The 23,055-nt window shown below is 38.3% G+C and overlaps 1 long non-coding RNA gene across 2 annotated transcripts in view; it reads left to right on the forward strand.

The window, feature by feature from the left end:
- The first annotated feature begins 2,597 nt into the window (after positions 1 to 2,597).
- LOC307187210 overlaps positions 2,598 to 23,055 on the forward strand; it is a 219,448-nt gene continuing 198,990 nt past the window's right edge. For both annotated transcript variants that reach the window (XR_013828551.1, XR_013828552.1), the window contains exon 1: positions 2,598 to 2,859. This is a non-coding gene — a long non-coding RNA (uncharacterized lncRNA). The remainder of the gene's footprint in view (positions 2,860 to 23,055) is intronic.

Here is a 23,055-nt window from a genome sequence, read left to right on the forward strand (position 1 = left end):
TAATGTATCATTTAAAGCTTGTGTTTCCTTATTTATTTTCATTTTGGATGATCTGTCCACTGGTGAAAGTGGGGTGTTAAGGTCCTCTAGTATGACTGTGTTACTGTCTATTTCCCCTTTTATGGCTGTTAGTATTTGCCTTATGTATTGAGGTGCTCCTATGTTGGGTTCATAAATATTTACTATTGTTATATCTTCCTCTTGGATGAATCCCTTGATCATTATGTAGTGTCCTTCTTTGTCTCTTCTAACAGTCTTTATTTTAAAATCTATTTTGTCTGATATGAGAATTGCTACTCCAGCTTTCTTTTGGTTTCCATTTGCATGAAATATCTTTTTCCATCCCCTTACTTTCAGTCTGTATGAGTCTCTAGGTGTGAAGTGGGTCTCTTGTAGACAGCATACATATGGGTCTTGTTTTTGTATCCATTCAGCCAATCTGTGTCTTTTGGTGGAGGCATTTAGTCCATTTACATTTAAGGTAATTATCAATATATATGTTCCTATTCCCATTTTCTTAATTGTTCTGTGTTTGTTATTGTAGGTCTGTTTCTTCTGTTGTGTTTCTTGCCTAGAGAAGTTCCTTTAGCATTTGTTGTAAAGCTGGTTTGGTGGTGCTGAACTCTCTCAGCTTTTGTTTGTCTGTAAAGGTTTTAATTTCTCCATCAAATCTGAACGAGATCCTAGCTGGGTAGAGTAATCTTGGTTGCAGGTTTTTCTCCTTCATCACTTTAAATATGTCCTGCCACTCCCTTCTGGCTTGCAGAGTTTCTGCTGAAAGATCAGCTGTTAACCTGATGGGGATTCCCTTGTGTGTTATTTGTTGTTTTTCCCTTGCTGCTTTTAATATGTTTTCTTTGTATTAAATTTTTGACAGTTTATTAATATGTGTCCTGGCATATTTCTCCTTGGATTTATCCTGTATGGGACACTCTGTGCTTCCTGGACTTGATTAACTCTTTCCTTTCCCTTATTAGTGAAGTTTTCAACTGTAATCTCTTCAAATATTTTCTCAGTCCCTTTCTTTTTCTCTTCTTCTTCTGGAACCCCTATAATTCAAATGTTGGTGCATTTAATGTTGTCCCAGAGGTCTCTGAGACTGTCTTCAGTTCTTTTCATTCTTTTTCTTTATTCTGCTCTGCAGTAGTTATTTCCACTATTTTATCTTCCAGGTCACTTATCTGTTCTTCTGCCTCAGTTATTCTGCTATTGATCCCATCTAGAGTATTTTTCATTTCATTTATTGTGTTGTTCATCATTGCTTGTTTCATCTTTAGTTTTTCTAGGTCCTTGTTAAATGTTTCTTGCATTTTGTCTATTTCCAAGATTTTGGATCATCTTTACTATCATTATTCTGAATTCTTTTTCAGGTAGACTGCCTATTTCCTCTTCATTTGTTAGGTCTGGTGGGTTTTTATCTTGCTCCTTCATCTGCTGTGTGTTTTTCTGTCTTCTCATTTTGCTTATCTTACTGTGTTTGGGGTCTCCTTTCTGCAGGCTGCAGGTTTGTAGTTCCCATTGTTTTTGGTGTCTGTCCCCAGTGGCTAAAGTTGGTTCAGTGGGTTGTGTAGGCTTCCTGGTGGAGGGGACTAGTGCCTGTGTTCTGGTGGATGAGGCTGGATCTTGTCTTTCTGGTGGGCAGGTCCATGTCTGGTGGTGTGTTTTGTGGTGTCTGTGGACTTATTATGATTTTAGGCAGTCTCTCTGCTAATGGGTGGGGTTGTGTTCCTGTCTTGCTAGTTGTTTGGCATAGGGTGTCCAGCACTGTAGCTGGCTGGTCGTTGAGTGAAGCTGGGTGCTGGTGTTGAGATGGACATCTCTGGGAGATTTTCGCTGTTTGATATTATGTGGAGCTGGGAGGTCTCTTGTGGACCAGTGTCCTGAAGTTGGCTCTCCCACCTCAGAGGCACAGCACTGACTCCTGGCTGGAGCACCAAGAGCCTTTCATCCACATGGCTCAGAATAAAATGGAGAAAAAGTAGAAAGAAAGAAAGGAAGAAAGAAAGAAAGAAAGAAAAGAGGGAGGGAGGATGGAAGGAAGGAGGGAAGTAAGGAAAGAAAGAAAGAAGATAAAATAAAGTAAGATAAAATAAAGTCACGAATATAAAAATTATTAAGAAAAAAATTTGTTTTTAAATAGAGAAACTAAAACGGATGGATAGAACCCTAGGACAAATGGTGGAAGCAAAGGTATACAGACAAAATCTCACACAGAATCATACACATACACACTCGCAAAAAGAGGAAAAAAATCATAAATCTTGCTCTCAACGGCCAGCTCCTCAATTTGGGATGATTCATTGTCTATTTAGGTATTCCACAGATGCAGGGTACATCAAGTTGATTGTGGAGCTTTGATCTTCTGCTTCTGAGGCTGCTGGGAGAGATTTCCCTTTCTCTTCTTTGTTCTCACAGTTCCCAGGGGCTCAGCTTTGGGTTTGGCCCCGCCTCTGCGTGTAGGTCGCTGGAGGGCGTCTGTTCTTCGCTCAGACAGGACGGGGTTAAAGGAGCAGCTGCTTTGGGGCCTCTGGCTCGCTCTAGGCGAGGGCGGGGGGAGGGGTCGGAGTGCGGGGCTAGCCTGCGGCGGCAGAGGCCATCTTGACGTTGCACCAGGCTGAAGCGCGCCGTGCGTTCTCCGGGGGGAGTAGTCCCTGTATCCTGGGACCCTGGCAGTGGCGGGCTGCACTGGCTCCCCGGAAGGGAGGTGTGGAGAGTGACCTGTGCTCGCACACAGGCTTCTTGGTGGCGGCAGCAGCAGCCTTAGCGTCTCATGCCCGTCTGTGGGGTCTGCGCTTTTAGCCGCGGTTCGGGCCCGTCTCTGGAGCTCCTTTAAGCAGCGCTCTTAATTCCCTCTCCCAGGTACGTGGGGGGTTTCTTGCCTTTTGGGAGGCCTGAGGTCTTCTGCCAGCGTTCAGTAGGTGTTCTGTAGGAGTTGTTCCACGTGTAGATGTATTTTTGGTGTATCTGTGGGGAGGAAGGTGATCTCCGTGTCTTACTCTTCCGCCATCTTCCCCTCATCTAAAGACATTTACTATTAAATATAATTACACTCTGAAAATGTTTTGCAAATGTGCATTTTTTATGAAAATTAGGAAACCCCTGCTTAATTTTTCCCCAAATGTAATTTATCTTCAGTGAGAAGTATCAGCAGTTTAAGCCCTTAAAATTCCCCCCAAAACTTGGCCTCAAAATCCTCAGTCTGCTGTTTGCAGCAGTTCTAAACTGTGATACTCCAGTCCTTACACAATCAATCCTAATGAGTTCCACTGCATTGAAAGACCCAGCTGAACCAAACTTTAAATTCTCAATAAATTCCGACCTTGCCTTTTTCTCTCTGAGACCCTAAGAAATCTTTGTCAGTCTTTACTGCAGTGAGGAAAAACTCTGAATTGTCTTATCAACAGAGCTTGTGTTGGTGATATTTGGGGAGTCAGTATTCCATGGCAATTTAAACATAACTGGTGTTCCATAAGTTTAGTTAAAAGAACAAGCAAACCAATAATAGTATTTACTAAAAGATAAACCTTTACAGGTTTTGGTAATTATAAAATATTAGTGTATTTGATCTCTGGAAGTTGGAAGCTGGAGCACAGACACTGTGGTTGAAGCTGATACAAACTTACTTAGTGTTTAAGTGCTAAATAACAGTGAGTGTTAACTGACAGAACAGCTCATATTTCACTTGGTGATTGGAGTTCATTTTGATACTTGTTTCATGAAAGCCTTTATCAGTTACAGGCAGAGGTTAACAGTAATCAAATCTTTCCCCCCTGGTTTTAATAAATGCAATTAGGGCATTTCATTCTGTTAAATCAAGCAGCAGAGAAAAATGTAATGCACTGCTGATCTCTAAAGTGTGTGAAAAACTTAGTTTATAAAATATTTATGAAGAGCACAGTGTTGCAATGATAATGATACCTCCTCTCTGGGTTATTCTGCTCAAGGAGTTGGTACATTAGCGTCTGTAGTTCTTGATTTCTTTTGACTGGAGTTGTTCTTACCTCAAATTATATTTAGTTATTCAAAAAATGTTCTATTAGCATACACAGACATATGATGGGTTTTTTTGGGGGTGCAGTTGCCACAACTTTACATGAGCTGTTTTAGGAACTCATATACAGCATTCTTCTCTAGAGAAGGAATACTTTAAAAAGGAATTAGTGTGTATCGAAACATTAAATTTATGTTTGTGTGAGCCAAAGTAAGTTCTTTTTCAATTTTTTATTGTGGTAAAACAGATAACATAAAATTTATTCAACCCTAAAAAGTAAGAGAATTCTAACATGTACAACATACACGAATCTTGAGGACAACACGCTAAGTGAAATAATCTAATGACAAAAGAAACTGTATGGTTCTACTTATATGAGGTACTTAGAGTGGTCAAAATCAGAGAGACATTTTGATCTAATGCCATCATGGTAAATATGGATTCATATGAGATAGTTTCTTACATATACTCTTTTAAGAGCCACCAGTGTCTTTTAAGTGAATTAGTGCTATACATTTACCACAATGTATCCTTCCTTTTTTGGTGAAAAACTATAAAGCCATAGCTTTTACTTCTTCACTAATCAGTCATTATCACCATATTAGAAAGATACACCGTTTGATATCTTTGGAATTGTATGTACGCTTATCCCATTTTAAAACACAGCAAAACTTAATTGATGTGGGTGTTACTAATTTAGAATATATAAAAAAATAGGAACATGAATGATATTTTGATAAATTCTTCATTTGTAGTAGGTATGTGTAACTGAAGGATGCTTTTTAAGAAGTAAGTAAACAGCAATTTGAACAGTTTAAATAAACCGAAACTTTAAAAGCAGGATTAACATCTGGATCAGAAAAAATTATTCCTGGCTAGGTGGTAAAGAATGAACCTTATTTAAAGAGAGGTCTGACCTTTGCCCTCAGCCCCTGGGAAGTGATCTCTAAGTTGTTTGAATGTCCTGCTTAATATGAGTGCCTTTGTTTACCTGGGATCCTGGGTCCACACTGGATAGTCTAACAATGTGATTTATGGTGAGGTCTTTGGGCCATGCAGTATCGTTTCCACCAAGAGTCTAAAGGTCGGCCGCATGGGCAGCCCAGCATGTCTACGTGCTAAAGCCCCCCAAAAAACCCTGCATACCCGAGCTCAGGTGAGCTCCACTGGTTGGCAATACTCCATGCATTTTGTCCCACATCATTCCTGGGAGAAACTAGTATTGCCTCCAGTTCCACTGAAAGAGGAGATCTAGATGCTCTGCATATGGCTTTTCTGGATTCTGTCCCATGTGTCTCTTCTCTTGAGTGATTTTAATATGTATACTTTCACTGTTATAAACCATAACTAAGAGCATAGCAGCCTTTAGTGATTTATTTGACTCCTTCTAGCAAATTATTAAACCTGAGGGTGGTCTTGGGGACCCCCAAGTTGTAACTGGTATCAGAAGTACGAGTGGACTTGGGACTCTGCCCCCTGACTTTGTGTCGGCAGTTTATTAGAACAGGCTTTCCAGGGACCTAGATGAGATGGCATTTCCTCTTCCCAATATTTATTATAATCATCTGGCTGTAAAATGATATTTCATAATCTCAATCTTTTTCTAAATAAGAATGGTCTGTAATTCAGTTCACATGCCTGAAGTTTCTCAATGTTATGGGGTTTCATATTATAAGTATATGATGGTTTATATAGTAGTAAAGGTAAAATGTTTACCACCACTAAGTGCAAATTAGTGTTTTGAGATGTCTGACGTTCAATTTACTTGAACTGAAAATTTCCAGAACTTTGCATGATAGTTCACTCTAAGACCTTCAGAATCAAAAAGTCACATAGGGCTCTCACCTCATATAGATGTGCCATGCCTTATTTTAGGGGAGTTGGCTAATATTTTTTCAGCATATAACAAAGAGAAGTATCAAAGTATCATTTCAGTTTCTTATAACATGTGCCTATTCCTTCTTCTTGATTACTGACCAAACTTATTTTAAAATTGAGGCTTTAAAGGAAAGGATATGCTGGTAGCTGGGCTTGGTGTCTGCCATCATGGGTGTGCAGCAACGCTAATTTCTAAAACTTTCTTTTCATTAGATTCTCCAAAAGCTGGCCTGTATCTCTGTGGGTACTCTCTGGTCTCTCACACACCATACACCCTGCCTCCTCATTCATGTCCTTGCTCTTTCCATAATGGTATGTGTCCCTAAGATTTAAAGACAGACTCATAGTTGTCTGCCATTGAGATGGAAAAGAAGTTTGTACCTAAGAGCCATTGAGTCAGAGTAATTTGGTGAAGAATGTACTATAGCTGAAATCTTTAGAGAAGAATTTTTAGAAAGCTGTTAGCTCTCCTTGAAAGGCCACTTCCCTAAGAATCAAGGCAGCCTAGGGAATGCCAATAAAGTGCAAGTTAGCCATCAGGAATCCTTGGTCGGTAACTGCTTTTACCCATAATTCTGATTTATTACATTTCAAAATCCAATATTTGGAGTATTAAAAAGGAAAGCTATTTTTTCAAGTTTTGCCCTAGGAGCCTGTAAGGGACTTTGCTACATTGGTAGCTTAGAATTTTGAGTTCCACTTCCATCCCCAACTGTCCCCTGCACAACACACACACACACACACACACACACACACACACACACACACACACACACACACATATTCTAGTGTTGTAGAAAGTATATGGTTCAGGAAACTGGCAAGGGCATGTGTGTGCACAGGAGTGTGTGTGCATGAACACAGAAACACGCAGAGTCAGTGAGAAGGAGTTTGAAAGATGACAAGGATTTGTTGTAGGAAGAAAAGCTCAATAAGAATTGTATTAGGGAAACAAAACTTAATCAGGAGAACTCTGTGTGATGTACTGGTTAGTCGTTATTGGTAAATTATATGAAATGAAAAGTTAGTTATGATGTTTACTTATAGTGTAAATAATGAAATTATAGTTTGGATTATTGTCAGTTTAGATCACTGTTAATTGATAGAGATAAAACATTGTATTCTTTTACAGAACTGTCAATGAGGATTTTGAAAATTGTTTTGATCACCCCAGTTTTAGGCAATGTAAATATATGTAGATAATGTCCTAAATAAGATCCGGAAATGCTGACATTTGCTTTCTTATGCAGAACTTAGTTTCAGTTATCTTTATAAGGAAGGCTGAGTCTACTGAATAAATTAAATATAATCACAGGAGCATTGAAGGGGTTTTCCAAGCAAATAGGGAATAGCTCTTTTTCAATAGGTGAATGGTTATATCAGGATTATGAGTTAAACGAAGTCGTTCTTTTGTGTGACTTAGGTCAGGCTGACCATTTATTTTTATTATAAATGGTCAGTGCTCACCATCACAGTTATCAGCATACCTTATCACAAAATGACTCTAATTCAGATTTGAGTTATTTATTCCATCTTCATGGGAAGGCAGGAAAGAGAAGAAGGTTAAAGCTACACAGCCTGACATGGCACATGGTAATGGAAGAAATACTCCAGTTAAAATTTTTTTAGCTGGATGATTTTTAAAAGTTTACATCTTCATGAATGGGAATTAATAATCAAGCTGCTAATATTTTTTCCCCTCAATTTGTTATTTACCATGTAAGGTAGTTCTGGCACTAACTAGCGTACTTAGTGCACACCTCACATACTGAGGTCACCGTCCTCAACAAAACTCCCCTCACATCAGACACCAGCAACAAGCTCCAGGGTTCCCAGGCTACAAATTCAGGGATTCCTGCTATCCCCTCAGGTCTGATAGTTTGCTGGAATGATTCATTGAACTCAAGAAAGTGCTATACTTATAATTACAACTTTTTAAATAAGGGATAAAATCGGGACAGCCAAATTAAGAGACACATAGTTTGAGGTCTCAGAGTCCCAAATGTGAAACTGCTATGTAAAGTCCAGGAACTCATGGTGAAGACCAGACAAAATCTTTATTATGCAAAATTCCCTAACAGTTTTTTCCTGATACATTTTTTTTTTTTAATATAAGAAATGGTGCATTACTATTAAAAGGAAACTTCTTTTCCTGGGCACACATATGCTGTGTCTGTCTTTTCCTTTTCTCTTTAAAACTTTCTTCTAAGTTATAAATAGCATACAAGCAACAACAACAATAAAAAGTAGAAAATCTTGTCTCAGATAGTTCTGATTTCCCTTCCCAACCTTGATTGCTTTTGCTCCTTTGTGTTTTTTGGTTACTTTGCATCCCATGGGAATTTGTTTCTGGTGAGGGGACTGAGGCTCTGAGCCTAGGAAGCTGTGGGCTGGGCTTCCGTATACTCTGCTTGGCCTCCTGGGAGGCTGTGGTGAGGGTATGCGTGTATGGGAGGAGTCACTGGCACAGGCAGCTCAAACATTTATTGGCTGGTAGTGATATCTTGTTAAAGTTATTGGCTGGATGTTGATGTGTTCAGGAACTTAGAGTGGTGATTGATTCTTGGGACAAGGAAATAAGTAGCGGGAGCCTCTTTTATTGTCATGATTTTCTGAAAATATTTTAAAAAGAAAATTACATCTACGGTTTATGGAAGGAAACATCTTTTACAAAGTGTATTGGGTACCAAACATCATTACTCAAGGTCCAGTGGTAACCTTCTATTTATTACCTCAAATCTAAACTTCTAAACCTCGTATTGAAAGCCTATATTGGTGTTTTGCCCTTCTTGTTTCCTGATTACAGTGCATGAAACTACCTTCAACCTAACTGCACCTTGGCACACCCACAAGATAAGCAATGCATTATTTATTAATTACCTACTATGAACACCCATTGTGCCAAGTACTGTGGGGAGAAAAGGAGGTAAAAAGATGAACAGATACACACTACTGTATACAAAATACTACTATACTATTATACATATATATATATACTACTATATATAAAATACTACTATATATGAAAACAAGGACCTACTATATAGCACAGGGAAGTATATTCAGTACTTTGTAATAACCTATAATGGAAAAGAATCTGAAAAAGTGTATATATGTATATATATGTGTGTATCTATACATACATATATATGTATGTGTGTGTGTATATATATATATATATATATATATATATATAACTGAATCACTTTGCTGTACACCTGAAACTAACACAACATCGTAAATCAACTATACTTCAGTAAGAAAGATATTAACAAGAAGGATGTTGGGGTATATTGGGAGAAGAAAACTAATATAATATGTGAGAAGGAATAAAGACACAGAAGGAAAAATATTTGAATGAAACTAGTGACCTTAGAGTTCCAAATAAAGACCCTGAAGTTTCGGTGTATAATATTTACCAATTCCATTTTATCAGTATGGTCAATGGCAGCAAATTTGCCTGGCTCAGGAGTCTACAGAGTCTTCTGGATGAAGAAAGAATGACATAGTTGATAGAGTGCTTGACCATATACAGCTTGCCTTGTGTTAGTGTACATGTGTGGTGTCTACACATAAATATTGTATTGAATTTTATTTTCAGTAGGCATTGGATCATATGCAAAATTTCAATTACAGCATACAGAAAACGTATATACTCAATGTAAGAAATGCATCCTATTTTAAAAAGTAATTTTTCTCAAGAGTGGAATATTTTAAAAAGCTAAAATAATTACTTCTACAAGAATTACTATTTTCTACATTTCTTTCAAGGAGAGTAGATTCTACTAGATTCCTTGCCCCAGAATAGCTTTATCTCACCTATTGCTCTAATAGCAGCCTTGAGTGAAAGTACACACTTTCTGGTGGAATATTAAAATAAAAACCTCAACTGAAGGGAAATGGTAATTTGATTTTATTTAAAAGTATTTAACATTGATATTTTATGGTAAATGAATAATTGAGAAATTAAATGAACTGAGGCAAATGTGTTTCTTTTTGAATCTGAGGAAATAAGATTTGTCTATGATAAAATTACTGTTTCCTCAAAACTGATCTTTCCCTTTGATTTATTCCCTGACATTCTCTCAAATGTTTAAAGGAGCAGCAGTCATCGTCCTAACTAGAGATAAATAAATGTGTTGTACCACTGCCTTCAAATCCCCCCCAGAGTCCTTTATTAAAATAGAGAAGAAACACATTTGAATTAAATGATGAGTTGCCTTCTCCAACCCCATTTAAGAATCTTTTGTCAAATTAGACTCTTTTTGACCTTTTTTCGTTGCTGTGTTTTCTTTCTTTATTACACTTCTGCTTTGTGGATGGTACTGTTTTATTTGTTGTGAGAGAGATAAAGAATGTAAAATTCTGGTCTCTGTCCGCACTGATTTTCTTCTCATTCCTTTAAAATATTCCCTAACCAAGTGTATCTCTATATGTGCTCTTTTAAGGTCTTATCCTTTTCTTCCTAAAAGACGTTCTCCATTGATCTGTAGCTAGACCTCCATTATTTTGCATATATCCTTATTTGGGATTATCTCTTTTTAGCAGTTTTAAAAATTTCAACTCCTCTTCCTTTTACTCTTTACCAGGGCTTCAATTCATCTATATGCCCAAAATTCCTGACTTCTAATCTCTAAATCAATCTTCTCCTTTGAACTCTAAAACTGCATACCTGTTATATTCTCTTAGCTCTCAGAGACACCCCAAATTCAACATGTCCACTACTGAGTCCCCAACAGTCCTGATTGAGCAATCTGTGTTTCAGTAAATAGTACCAATAGCGACAAGCCATAGATCTTTTATCTCCTAAATATGTACCCAGTTTTTCCATTTATCTCTTTGTACAAGCACTTGCCCTATTCCAAACTATAATTGTCAAGTGAATTATTTTGTGAATGTGTGTTGTACCTGCTAAGGATTTTGCCCATATTAACTTTTTCTACCTACTGATTTATTCTCCACTGTGTGTAGTCTGTGTGATCATTTTTGTACTCAAATGGCTTACATACTTCCATTTCTTCCAATTGCTCTTTCTTGATCTTTAGAAAAATTCTTTACAGAGTCTATCCGGAAGGCGTCTATGGTTGGGTTGTGGCCTACTTCTCCCAGCTCATCCAATGCCAAACTTGCCTTTGCTCACTTTAATGCTGCCATTCTGACCTTTCTATTCCTTAAATAGTCCAGGTTTTCTTCTTAGTCAGAGCCTTTTCAAGATCTGTCAAGGGAGTTCTTTCTGACCCCTTCTTTACCTTGTTAAGCTACTCATCCTTCAGATCACAGCTGAAATGTTCCTCTTCTATCTTCCCGGGCCCAGTAAATTAGGTCATGATCCCCTTACATATGCTCTCATGGCCTGGTGTAATCTCCCTTCAGAGTACTTACCAGCTTGCTGTTGCATATTGTCAATATCAGGGGTCCCCAACCCCCAGGCTGCAGACCCGAACCCGTCCTCAGCTGGTTAGGAACCAGGCTGCACAGCAGGAGGCAGGTGGCATGCAAGCAGCGGGTGAGCCAGCGAAGCTTCATCTGCCGCTTCCCATCGCCTCCCATTACTGCCTGAACCATCCCCCACCTGTGGCGGAAAAATTGTCTTCCATGAAACTGGTCCCTGGTGCCCAAAAGGTTGGGGACCACTGGTCTTTATGATGTGTGTGTGCTTTATTTCTCTCTCTAGTACTAGATATAAGACTCCCTGAAAGCAGGGAGTGTCTGATTCACTCATTATTTGATCTGTAGTTATTCATGAATATTTGTTAAATGTAGAAAAAAAATACCCCTTCTGACTCAGAGTTTACCTTTTTTGTTCCATCATCCATTTTTTTCCCCGAAATGGTTCAATATACACTGGCTTTTGGGGCCGTTGCTTTTCTTCCTTTTTCATTACCTTTTAATGAGATTTTAATGCAGCATATTATTTACATAGGGTTTAGAGATGATATAGCATGGAATTTTTGTTTAAGTTGGTAAATAGTCTCATACCGTGGATTTGATGTACATAATGCAACCATTTCAACGTTCATGCCACCTACATAGGATCTCAAAGTCACCAAAGGGCAACATCATATGGATGGTATGACATCTTTACTGTTTATCAGCCAGAATTCTGTGCCCCTTTGAAAGAAATCTCATAGGTGGGTATCACTGTTCCATGATATCACTGTTCCATGTTTTGGCAGAGGAACCAAAACCAACATGGGTGAGATGAATGATGAGGAACTAGACAATAAACAGAAGATGGAGATACATGTGTGTATGTCTATGGTCCATGCTGTGAATAATGTGGATACTGTGAGGAGGTATTGAAGAAAATGGGATAGAGGCTCTGGGTACCACCTACCACTCCAGAATAATTCTAGGCAAAACAAGCCAAAAGATTAGATAGCTGGATAGAAAGGCATCCTGCTCCCAAGAATCATTAAAAAATACAGATAAAGCAGAATCTAAAACTTTACCATTAATGATTTATTTAGGTAATTTAAACATTGATTATACCTTTGGGAGAGACAATGCATTACACACTTATCCTCTTGATGTATATTTGTCTATCATTTTCCCCATTTATAGGGGGGATTTGATAAGAAAGTTTGGAGAGATGGGGGGCAGGGCAGGGAAAGGATGTTGGAAAGGTCTAGAAAGGCAAGTGTTGTGCCCTGAGAAAGCCTTTCTAAATACACCAAGAACAGATTTTGCCTCAAGGAGGTTTTCTTCCTTTCTCCTCTCCACGCCCAGGGTTTGTGTTGCCTAAGAAATGGGTTCTGACTGCTTACAAGAAATACAGCAAGGCTCTCCTAGTATAGGGGCTCTTACTGACCTGTACTTAAGCACAGTTTGAAGCCACAAATGTACAGAGTTACATACACAAAGACAAAGTGAAAAAAAAAAAAAGTGGATGTCCATAAGCAAAAATGTAACCAAGGAAACTCATAAAAAAAAAAAGAGGGACGAAGGGGAGGAGGGAAGGAGAGAGGGAAGAAACACCTAGTTTGGCAAAGAATCCATTTGTGAGTGCTTTAAATAATTCTATCACTTAGCTTAAGTTATTCCACCTCCTCATTATTGCTTTTGGGGACAAGAAGAAAGATCTAGGAGCAATTCAGTCCAATTAGAAGGGAAAAGAGGAATTTTCTCTGGCAATTGCTACGCAAATATGTGTGACAGGAAACAGAAAAAGGTGACACCAAGCATCACATTTGGTTGTTGGCAACAGAATTCCTCTTCATTTCCCAGGTTCCAAAGCATTTAAAAAGCAACCTTAACCTAAAAGAAAGATGTCCTGGGTAGTCCTGTCAAGGTCAGGGCCAGCTGTCAACATGCCCTGCAGAAGTGCAAGCTGGGCCAGGTAAAACCCGCCCCGGGGGGGCGGGTAGCTTCCCTCTTCTCATTATATTCAATTGTCATATTCCTACTTTCAGTAATAGGCATTGCTGGTATGTGACACTTTTTGAAACTCTTGGTATTGTGGGCTTATAAAACATTTCAGTGGGTAATAGTGTCAGACAGCAGTAACTAATCTTGGAGGAGGAAACTGTTTTTGAATTGGAGCATTGCTTAAAGGTATGACAATTTGGCATCTATTCATTAAAATGTGTGTGTAGGCTTCTACCTCTTACTTATAGCTTAAAAAAAAAAAAATCATGTTACAAAGGACTTTGCAACTGGATTTTGAATGTTATGAAACATGCACCCCGAGTAGCCCCATCGAACCTTTTCTCAGCCGTGCGCATGGCAACGAGAGCTGGGAGCCTGGGGGAGGAAGCCGGCAGCACAGGGCTCGGAAGGTTAAAGATCTTCGAATCTAGACCAAAACCCTCACTTTACTAAGAGTACGAAGCTCAGAGAGGTTAGAGGACTGATCCACAATCTTTCAGCTAATTATTAGCAGGCAGAAATCCAAGGCCTTCTATTTTAATTCCACTTAGCCCCAGGGCAACTTTATCGTTTCAGCCCTGACCTTCACCTTTAAAACTGTTAGCATAGGGGGGTCTGGAGATTCCTCCTCCTGTGAGCCTCGATTCTTCGTAAGGATGCAAAGAAGAATCTGAGGTCTTACACTTTGCAAGAGAGTTTATTGAAAATAAGGAGAGAACAGAGAGAGAGGTGGGCCAGAGAGAGGTGGGCCAGGCCGAGGAAGGCAATGGTCTCAGAGGGCTGGGGTGTAGAGTTTTTAAGGCAAGGTTTTTGCATAATCCAGGAGTTCGTTGATTGACAGTCTTAATGGACGGCTGCAGGTTATATAATGAGAGGCTCTGCTGCGCATGTCCTTTCCGTAATTCAGTCTGTTATAATTAGATATATGTATACATAGAATATTTATGAACATTTCATGAGCCCAGTAGCCGCCAAAGGTTATCTAAGGACATGGTAGCGTGAGGTTGCGCATGTGCCAGAGTGGGGAAAGTCCCTCCAGTCCGCCAATGGGGGATTTTTCCGGGCCCCTGACCATTTTGGAGTACTGATGGGGGGCGTGTTTGGCAAATAGTTTGGCGGGATTAGGTGGCTATTGGACAGTTCAGCTGACAGGGCTGCCTCTTGTTGCTCATGGCTAACTTCCTGCCTAACAAAACTAGTCTCTCAGAAGCAAACAAGAGAATTCTTGGGCATCCATGGATAAAATGGAACAGTAGGCACAGCAGAGCAACTGTACTTCTGTGAGAGCAAGAAATGAGTGAGGTCACGCTAGGAAGGTCCTAGGGATGGGGCTCATAGTCAAATAGGAGACACAGGTATACACATGCGAACAATAGAGAAAATTAGAGTGCTGCAAGATGTACAATGTCTTTCAGACTTTGGTTATTGAAAAATAGCTGCTAGAGGTGGGTATTGAAGGTAGTCATAGATTAAATAAAAAAGAACACTTTCAATGCATAATCAGTTTGATGGGATTTTTATGAAGTTCTAATCATTCTGATATTTTCAGTGTCAATGTGAAACCAAAGGTATAGTTACTTTAATATCCTTTTCCTCTCATCTTTACATAAAATGTGGTGATGAAACCACAGTGGCAGTGATGCTATTACCTATTTGATGGAGATTACATGTATAAGGTTTTTCCCCCAGACTTGTTCCACTTCAGCCTTGCATGCACGTGTATAAAATGTATTTTTAGACTACACTGTATAGCCTTTTGGTTTATCAGATAGATTCATTTTCTGTTCTACAGATATGTTCAGAATCCGGGCATGAAAATGATTGATTCAGTCACCTCTTTCTGAGTCTCTTAGTTATCCTGTGAAATTTTTGTTAGTGTAAAACTTTTGGCAACTGAGACGTCAACTCTTTGAGTTAAATAAATGTAGAAGGAAAGAAAATTTTACAGAATTCTGTAGCTGACAATCCTGTTGCAGTGGAATCAATCCTGGGATTTGAGCCCCAAATTTCTTTACAGCAGAGCCAGGATACATAAGCGGTCCTATTGAACGGTGAGCAGAAATGGAAAATGCTAGTGGTGGGAGCTTGTTTTTACCAAATGCTGGTGATTTCAGTCTGTGCATTTTAGTTAGCATCTAGGGTTTAAACACTAGCCAAAAAAAAAAAAAAAAAAATCAATTGTATATACAAAGAGCCAACTTGGATAGAATTATTGCACAGCTTACATTTGATAAAATTCAAATCTAGAGTAAATAAGAACAATTTGATAAAATTTTAAAAAGTGATTATATCTATAAATCTATATCATCTCATTATTGAAGCCTTTTTAATATTAAGCCACAGCTTTTATATAGGATGTTCCACAGATTAAAACTTCAGCGTTTGAAATTAATTTGAAGTTATTTTTCGTCCTGAAAGGACTAGAAACCTCATTTATCGTTACTAGTTTTTTACTCTTCAGTACCTATGCTAAAAGGAAGTAAAAAATGGCCCTTAACATTTTTTAAAGTGTACGTAAATTTTTTTATTATACCACATGTTTATGTTTTAAAGTAGTTTTTTAAAAAAATTGAGAATGCAAAACATACATATGATTAAAATAATTTCAGCTCCAGTTAACATTATACCTGAGAACAACTTAATCAAACGGGGTTTTTTTTTTGTAGAGCAGTGATTCTCATACTCTGACGTGTCCATGAATCACCTAGAATCTTGTCAATAACATGCTGTTTCACATTCAGTAGTTCTGGGGTGAGGCCTGAGCTTCTGCATTTCTAACAATCTTTCAAGTGATCTGCTGAAGCTGGTAGGCACGTATTTGTGATCTTAGATAACAAGAGGTCAGGAGGTTCTGGCTTTGATTTTCCGGTTCCACAATGTAAGGATCAGAGTGTCTGATTCTTTTGTCCTTTCTCAGTACGTTAATATGTGTGCTTCAGCTCCAGCCAGCAGTTAGGCATTTATGGCAAGAAGAGAGGAGAAAGGGAAAAGGCTGTGCCATGTAGTCTACTTATAGATGATTTTTTTGTAGAAGTAAATTGCGTGCTCCCCCTCATTTCAAGGGGGCTGGGAAATCAGGGAACATAATTGTCACGACTCATTGCCAAATATGTAGTCATGACATAATTGTTATGACTAATGTACATTTGAAATCTATCACTTGGGGCTGGACACACCGCTGTCCTGAACAAAATCAGGGTTCTCTTGGCAGGAAGGGGGGAACGGCAGGAAGGCCACAATGCCGCATGGTAAGGAAAGAAAAAGGCTCAAACACGATGTAATATATACAAGGAAGATTCTTCTCTATCCCCAATGCTTTTCTTTTTCTCTAGAAGTAGCCACTTAGCATTTCCTGCTATGTACCTCTAAAAATTGTCCGTATACCTACAAATAGATATATGTATTTTAAAACTCAACAGATTTCAAAATAACATTTAAAAAAGGATGAAAAGCCTAATTTTCCCCCTTAATAAACTTAGCTTTACTGTTTTTTTTAAAAAGGGTATTTTTTGATATTTTAGGGAGTGCAACACAATCTTATTCAAAGGTACATCTTCTTACCCTTCCTGTGTTTTGATGTGTAGCCAGTGGCTTTCTTCCTTCCAGGAAGAAGTGTGGTTGATTTTTGCTTTTTCTCTCCACACAACTCCTGCCCCACTTGGTAGCTTTTGTTTTGTGTCCTCATAAAATTATAGCAGATGGAGAAAGTTGATGAGAGAGAAAAAGGATAGGGTGATTCTTGGCTGAGGGATTTTGCATTCTTTTAGTTTAGCAGATGGTTAAGGATGACACTGGGGCACTTTCATGAATTCCCACTGCTGCCCTGCAGATTACTTTTCTGCAGTTCTCAGCCTGGGCAGATGCCTCTCTCTTCCAGACAGTTGCTTGCAACACCTTTTTCTGGAATCTGGTGTTCACTTCTACTTCCACATACTTGCTACTGGTTGTTCTGTAGAACATCCAATTCTATAGGTTGTTCTGTAGAACAGCACCCAAGATCTGGTCATACTAGCCCTCTTCCTTGTAGTTCATGCTTACCCTAGGAAACATCCACATCACCCTTGCTTGAGAAACTTGGGAGTCAGGACAAACTATACGAACTCTATTCTGCAGTGTTCGCCGACGTTTATCAAGTGTGAGTTAGGGACAAATCCTCCATGAATCCAACTCAAACTCTCCAAGTGTTTCCAGACACCTCCTTTCCCCGGGCTTGAGGAACAATGGAAAGTACTCCATGTTCCCTACCAAAGGAGGTGGTGGGGACCTATGTGGCAAAAATCTCTCTCAGAAGGTTCTGCAGCAAGTTCATTCTCCTAAGTCACTGACCACTTTTCATGTCCTAACTGGCTGAGGGTGCAAGAGTCACAAAAGTAGCTCTTGACCGTTTCCATTATAAATGTTGCACGTGGAAATCTAGTGATTTAGTATCTGTTGTATTGGTGTCTCAATTTTTAGTATCCTTTTACACGATTCAGAAGGTTCATCTCCTTAAAGTATTCTTCATTCCTTTGCATAGATCTGTATTTCGGTTTGGTATAATTTCTTTCAGTCTGAAGGGCTTCCTTTAACATTAGTTGCACTGCAGATCTGCCTGTGAAGATTTCTTTCAACACTTTGATGTCTGGAAAAGTAATTATTTCTCTTTCATTTTTGAAAAATAATTTGACTATGTGTAGAATACTAGGATGATAGATTTTTTCTTCCCACTTTATAGATACTGCTCCACTGCATTTTGGATTGCATTGCTTCAAATGAAAAACATACTATCATTCTTTGTTCCTCTGTACAAACTGTGTGCTTTTAAGATTTTCTCATGGTCACTTTTTAAGCAATTTTATTATATTACCCTTGAATAGCTAGTTTTCTTCATGTTTCTAGTACTAGGGGTTTATTGAAATTTTTGGAGCAGTCGGTTTACAGTTTATATAAAATTAGAAACTTTTTTGGCTATTATTTCTTCAAATATTTTTTCTCTTCTACTTTTTCTCCTCCTTTGGAAACTCCAATTGCATGTATACTGACAGCCCGAAGTTGTCTCCTAGCTCACTGAGGCTCTAGTCCTTTTTTTTATACTCCTCTTTTTCTTTTTTTCCAATTTGTATTTCATTTGGAATAGTATCTATTCCTATGTCTTTAGATAAACAGTGCAGAAGATTGTTTAAATCTGCTGCTAATCCCACCCCGTGTGGTTTTCCTCTCAGATACTATAGTTCTCATCGGAAGTTTGATTTGGGTGTATGCCTCTACTTAACATGCTCAATCTTCCTTCTACCTTCTAGAATATATGTAACATAGTTCAAATGGCTGTTTAATAAGTGGTTTGATGTCCTTGTCTAAAGATTCTATCATTTGTGTTATTTCAGCATCTGTTTCTATCAATTTATTTTCCTCCTTGCTCTGGGCTGTATTCTCTAGCTTCTTTGCATGCTGAGTAATTTTTGATTGGATACTTTGGGTATCAACCAAAACTGAAGTTTTCCTTATTAGGTGATGGATATTTTTGTATTCCTCTAAATATTCTAAGGCTTTGTTCTAAGACATCATTAAATCTCTTGATCCTTTTAGGTCTTCTCAGATTTGTTAGGTGGGACCAGGTCTTTTCAGATTTGTTAGGTGTTTTTCCCCACTAATGAGGCATTCTGTAGCCCACTCTGAGTACTCTACCTGATATCTTGTGAATTACAAGAATTTTTGTCATTCTGGCTGGTGGCAATACAAATTATTTCCAGCCCTGTGTAAACTCTGAGGGTTATTTCCCCTAATCCTGGCCTCAAGTAGTTTTCTTACACTCATGAGTTAGTCAATACTAAGACTGGTTTGGGAGCTGTGTAGATCTTTGGAGTTTACTGTTTGTGCATCTCCTTGCCTTTGAGTCCTCTGCTCTTCAAAGCCACCTGGTTTCCCTTGGACCCCCAGCTCTGTCTCCTCATTTAAGTGAGACAGTCAGGCTGATTATCTGGTACCCTTCCAGGTGCTTTAGCTAACTTTTTCAAGAAGGTAAGCTGGGGTAATCTCAGGGCTCACCTTGTTTGTTTCGTTCCCTCAGGAATCACAGTTCTGCACTGCTTGATGGCTAATGTCTAAAAACTATTCTTTTAACTATTTAGTCTAGATTTTTAGTTGTTTTAGTCAGGAAGGTAAATAGGGTTCCTCTTAATCCATCTTGGCCAGAGAGGAAGTCCATGTCATGGATTTTCGAAGTGTAACAACTTAGCACATCAGCCAGGATCATCTGACACGCGAAATCTTATTTCATGTTGGCACTGTTGGTAAGGGTATTGTCTCTTCTCCAGGTTATGAACTTACATATTTTTACTTCTTAGCAAAAGATAAAATATACACACACACCCCTAAAAAATGTGCAGTAGATGACACAAATAAGTTTTCAACCTCAAAGTGTATGAGATTTAGAAGGTCATATTTCACCTTTTGGGCATAATCCCATTCTACATTACTGGTGGCACTTGGTATTAAAGGTAAGTGCTCACTTTAAATTGAAAAACTAACCATATCTACTTTGAAGGTACAATGGAATTGACCCCATTGATAGGTTCAGCTCTACAAGTTCAAAGGCCACCTGACAAAAGTTCCCTCCTGATTTAAGAAATCTCTTTCTCAGCCTGGGTTTTTCTGTATAAGAATTAAGTCTATCTCAAGAGCTTTAGTTCCAGGAAAAAAAAGGAATCAATCTTGTCTTTGGTTAAAATGTATACCTAGAGTTCCCTATTCATTTCCCTCTGCATGCTGCTTTCTTTTATTATATTATAATACAATAATCCTTTTTAATTAGCTCTTCAGGATAGTCAGGTGATTCTGATCATTACTGTTATAATTCACCACCGCGTGAAAGGCCTTTTAATTTTAAGCTCTTTGAAGTGTGTGGGGGAGGAGTTGGGGTTAGACAGAAAGGAAACTGCCATGAACCTTCAGAAAGTCAAGGCATGGAAAAATGATTCTGAGCATAAACCTCAGTAACATTTATCTACCCCTGGTGCCTCTCTGTAGATAATTAATCAGAAGCCATTGAACAACAACAACTAACAAAAACCTGAACTCTGTGGTCTGGCCAAATATTGTGGTTGAGATGGGTTTCTTAACTCTTTGCCTGTTGGTGAAATATGTTGGTTGGTGGAAGCGAATCAATGTGATGGATGATTTAAGACTATGCTGTGAATTTGTGTGGTCTGCTGAGGTCCTACAGAAATGTGTCCTTCTAGATTCTTGCCGTTTCACAATGGGTGGAGTGATGGATTATGGTACTTGTTAGTTATACTCTCCTTTTTGTTTGCTTATTCTTACCCCCTACTAGACCAAACACTTCTGTGCATCAGTTTCTATTCATTGCCCTTGTCTTCTCAGTGCCCAGTATGGTGGTAGGTACTAGATTAACATTGATAGTTGTTGAATGAAATAAATGAGTACGCTTTACTTTAATCAGGTTTGATTTTGATGTGAAACATGTAGTCCTAGAACTCATTTCTTTGTAATTTTGGTATGTCTATCAATATATTTCAGGGAAAGGTTATGTTTCTATAGAGGTGAAATTTTAGTTTTTTTCTGGGCACTAAACTTTGTTTATAACTGCACTAAATTTAGTGGCTCCCTAAATATTAAGGGATTAGTTTAAATAACCTGAAGTGTGACTACTTTTTTAGTAGTCCAAATTGTTTTGTTGTCCAGACTTCAGTATTGCCCTGTATCTTTGCTTCATGCTATATAGCCCTAGTCTGATAGTAATTAGATTAAAAGTTCATCTCAAGATATATTTTCTTAGAAGAAGACCTTTAGGTTGTCTTTTTCTTCTACATCTATAATCGCTATCCTCCTATGGTGACCCCTTTTCCTGAAAATAAAAGTAAAATGTCAGTCTATACTACTGTCGATCTACTGGGAATGTATTAGAAATGCCCCTTAAAAATCAGCAAAGGATTTTTGCCTAGTTAGGAGAGTTTTATCCACTTCAAAGAATTCAAGCTCAGGCAACAGTAGGAATAATATTTCGATCTATAATAGCATCTTGTGGGGCTGTTTTTCTGAATCATCCTAGCGTCTGAAGATATTCAGTCCATATCAATAAAAATCAGATTAGGGACTGGCAGCATCTGGACTTGTACTGGTGACTAATAAGGTGAAAAATATAGCTTTCCCTATGACTTTAACAGAAACTGTTTCTGCTAGTTTTAACCAGAAAGTCTAGAGGTTGGGAAATTTATCCAATTTGGAGAATAACACATTTGCAGCAGGTAGTTGTGATTGTTTATCTGGCTGAGGAAGGTAATGCCATCGAAATAAACTTTAATTACCATGAAGAATGAAAAAATCCCCAACCTGTGCAAGTATTGCTAGCATGGGGTAAGTCATCAGCAACAGAATAATAAAGCAGATAGAGGGATTCAATGGGGCTATGTTCCAAACAGTGGATGCTGTAGATAGCTATATATGAGAACAGCAAAGGTGGAATCCTATATATATATATTTTCTGATTAGGAAGAGCACAGAACCCATTTTTTTTTTTTAGTGAAAAGTTTGCTAGAGAAAGAGGCTTAGAAGCAGAGACCTAAAGAATGAATCAGAGTTAGCCAAGAAGATGTAGGAAGGGACTGAGTATGGGAAGGCAAGTGAAGAAAAGCTAACCCAAGCAAAGGCTAGGGTCCAGAGAGAGGTGATGTGGTGAGGTGGCTAAATGGAATTATGGGCTGGAACATCAAATTGCTATTTTTATAGTCTAAAAGTTTCAATATTGGCAATTTCATATATCTCAACATAATAGTGTAATTATGTAGCAGAAATTAGTAATTGTGTAGTAGAAATAACGAGGGCAAGTGGCAAGAGTTGAGACAGAAGAGATTAGAAGGAACTGAATACACAGCCACGTAAGCCACATGGGATGAATGAATTTCACAGCTGTCTTTCCGAATAACTCAAAGCCAAGTGTCAAGTAGGAACACTCCTATTAGTATAGAAAAGTAACATCTAAGGTGTTGTTAGAAGGAATGCTATATTTTTCCACCTTATTAATATTTAACCCATCATTTCCTTGTTTCACCATGCCCACTCTGCACAAAGAAATTTGCCCAAGGAGAAGATTGTGCCAGCATTTTATCTCTGCTTCTGTATGAGACATGAGTCCAGATAATAGTATGTATGTGCATCTGTGCGTGTTAGGATAGAGAAGGCAGTGTGGCATGATGAATCTTTATTTTTACTTTATGCACCTCCACAGTGAAGCGGAGATGGTGACTTAGCTCTCTTGATCTGTAGTCTATCTAGATTTTTTACCCAGACCATGGGTCACCACGCTATGGTAAGGCCTGCCACTTACCTTGTACCAACATTATTCTGTTGATATAACTCAGTAATATTGTTTTATCTATATATGTAGAGTATATATATATGTATTCATCTTAATACAGAAATATGTGAGTAAATGTTGTGCTATTGGATAAAGATGACTTTCTTCTTCTTGTTCTAATTTCCTTTGGCTGATAATAATTTCCAGAGGACAAGCAAGATTTAAAAGATGAGAAAAATGGATCCTTAGTAAATGAAGGGATCTCCCAATAGCTCAGAGAAAATCAGCACCACAATTAAATAAGAATCCGAGGGGACCGAAATCCAAGACTGTAAGATATCAAGAAGAGAGTTGAAAGGATATCAGCAACCAACCCTTTCAATGATATTTTAATAAGTGCATTTAAAGTCAGCTGGAAACTCTCTCTTTGATTTTTGTTATTTATTAGCTTTTCTGGGTCTGAATTAGAAATACCTTTGTTTTCTTTATATTACTCCCATAAATGTTGATTTTTTGGCCATTTTCT

This window comes from Stenella coeruleoalba (assembly GCF_951394435.1).
Source record: "Stenella coeruleoalba genome assembly, chromosome: 5".
NCBI classification, from domain to species: Eukaryota; Metazoa; Chordata; class Mammalia; order Artiodactyla; family Delphinidae; genus Stenella; species Stenella coeruleoalba.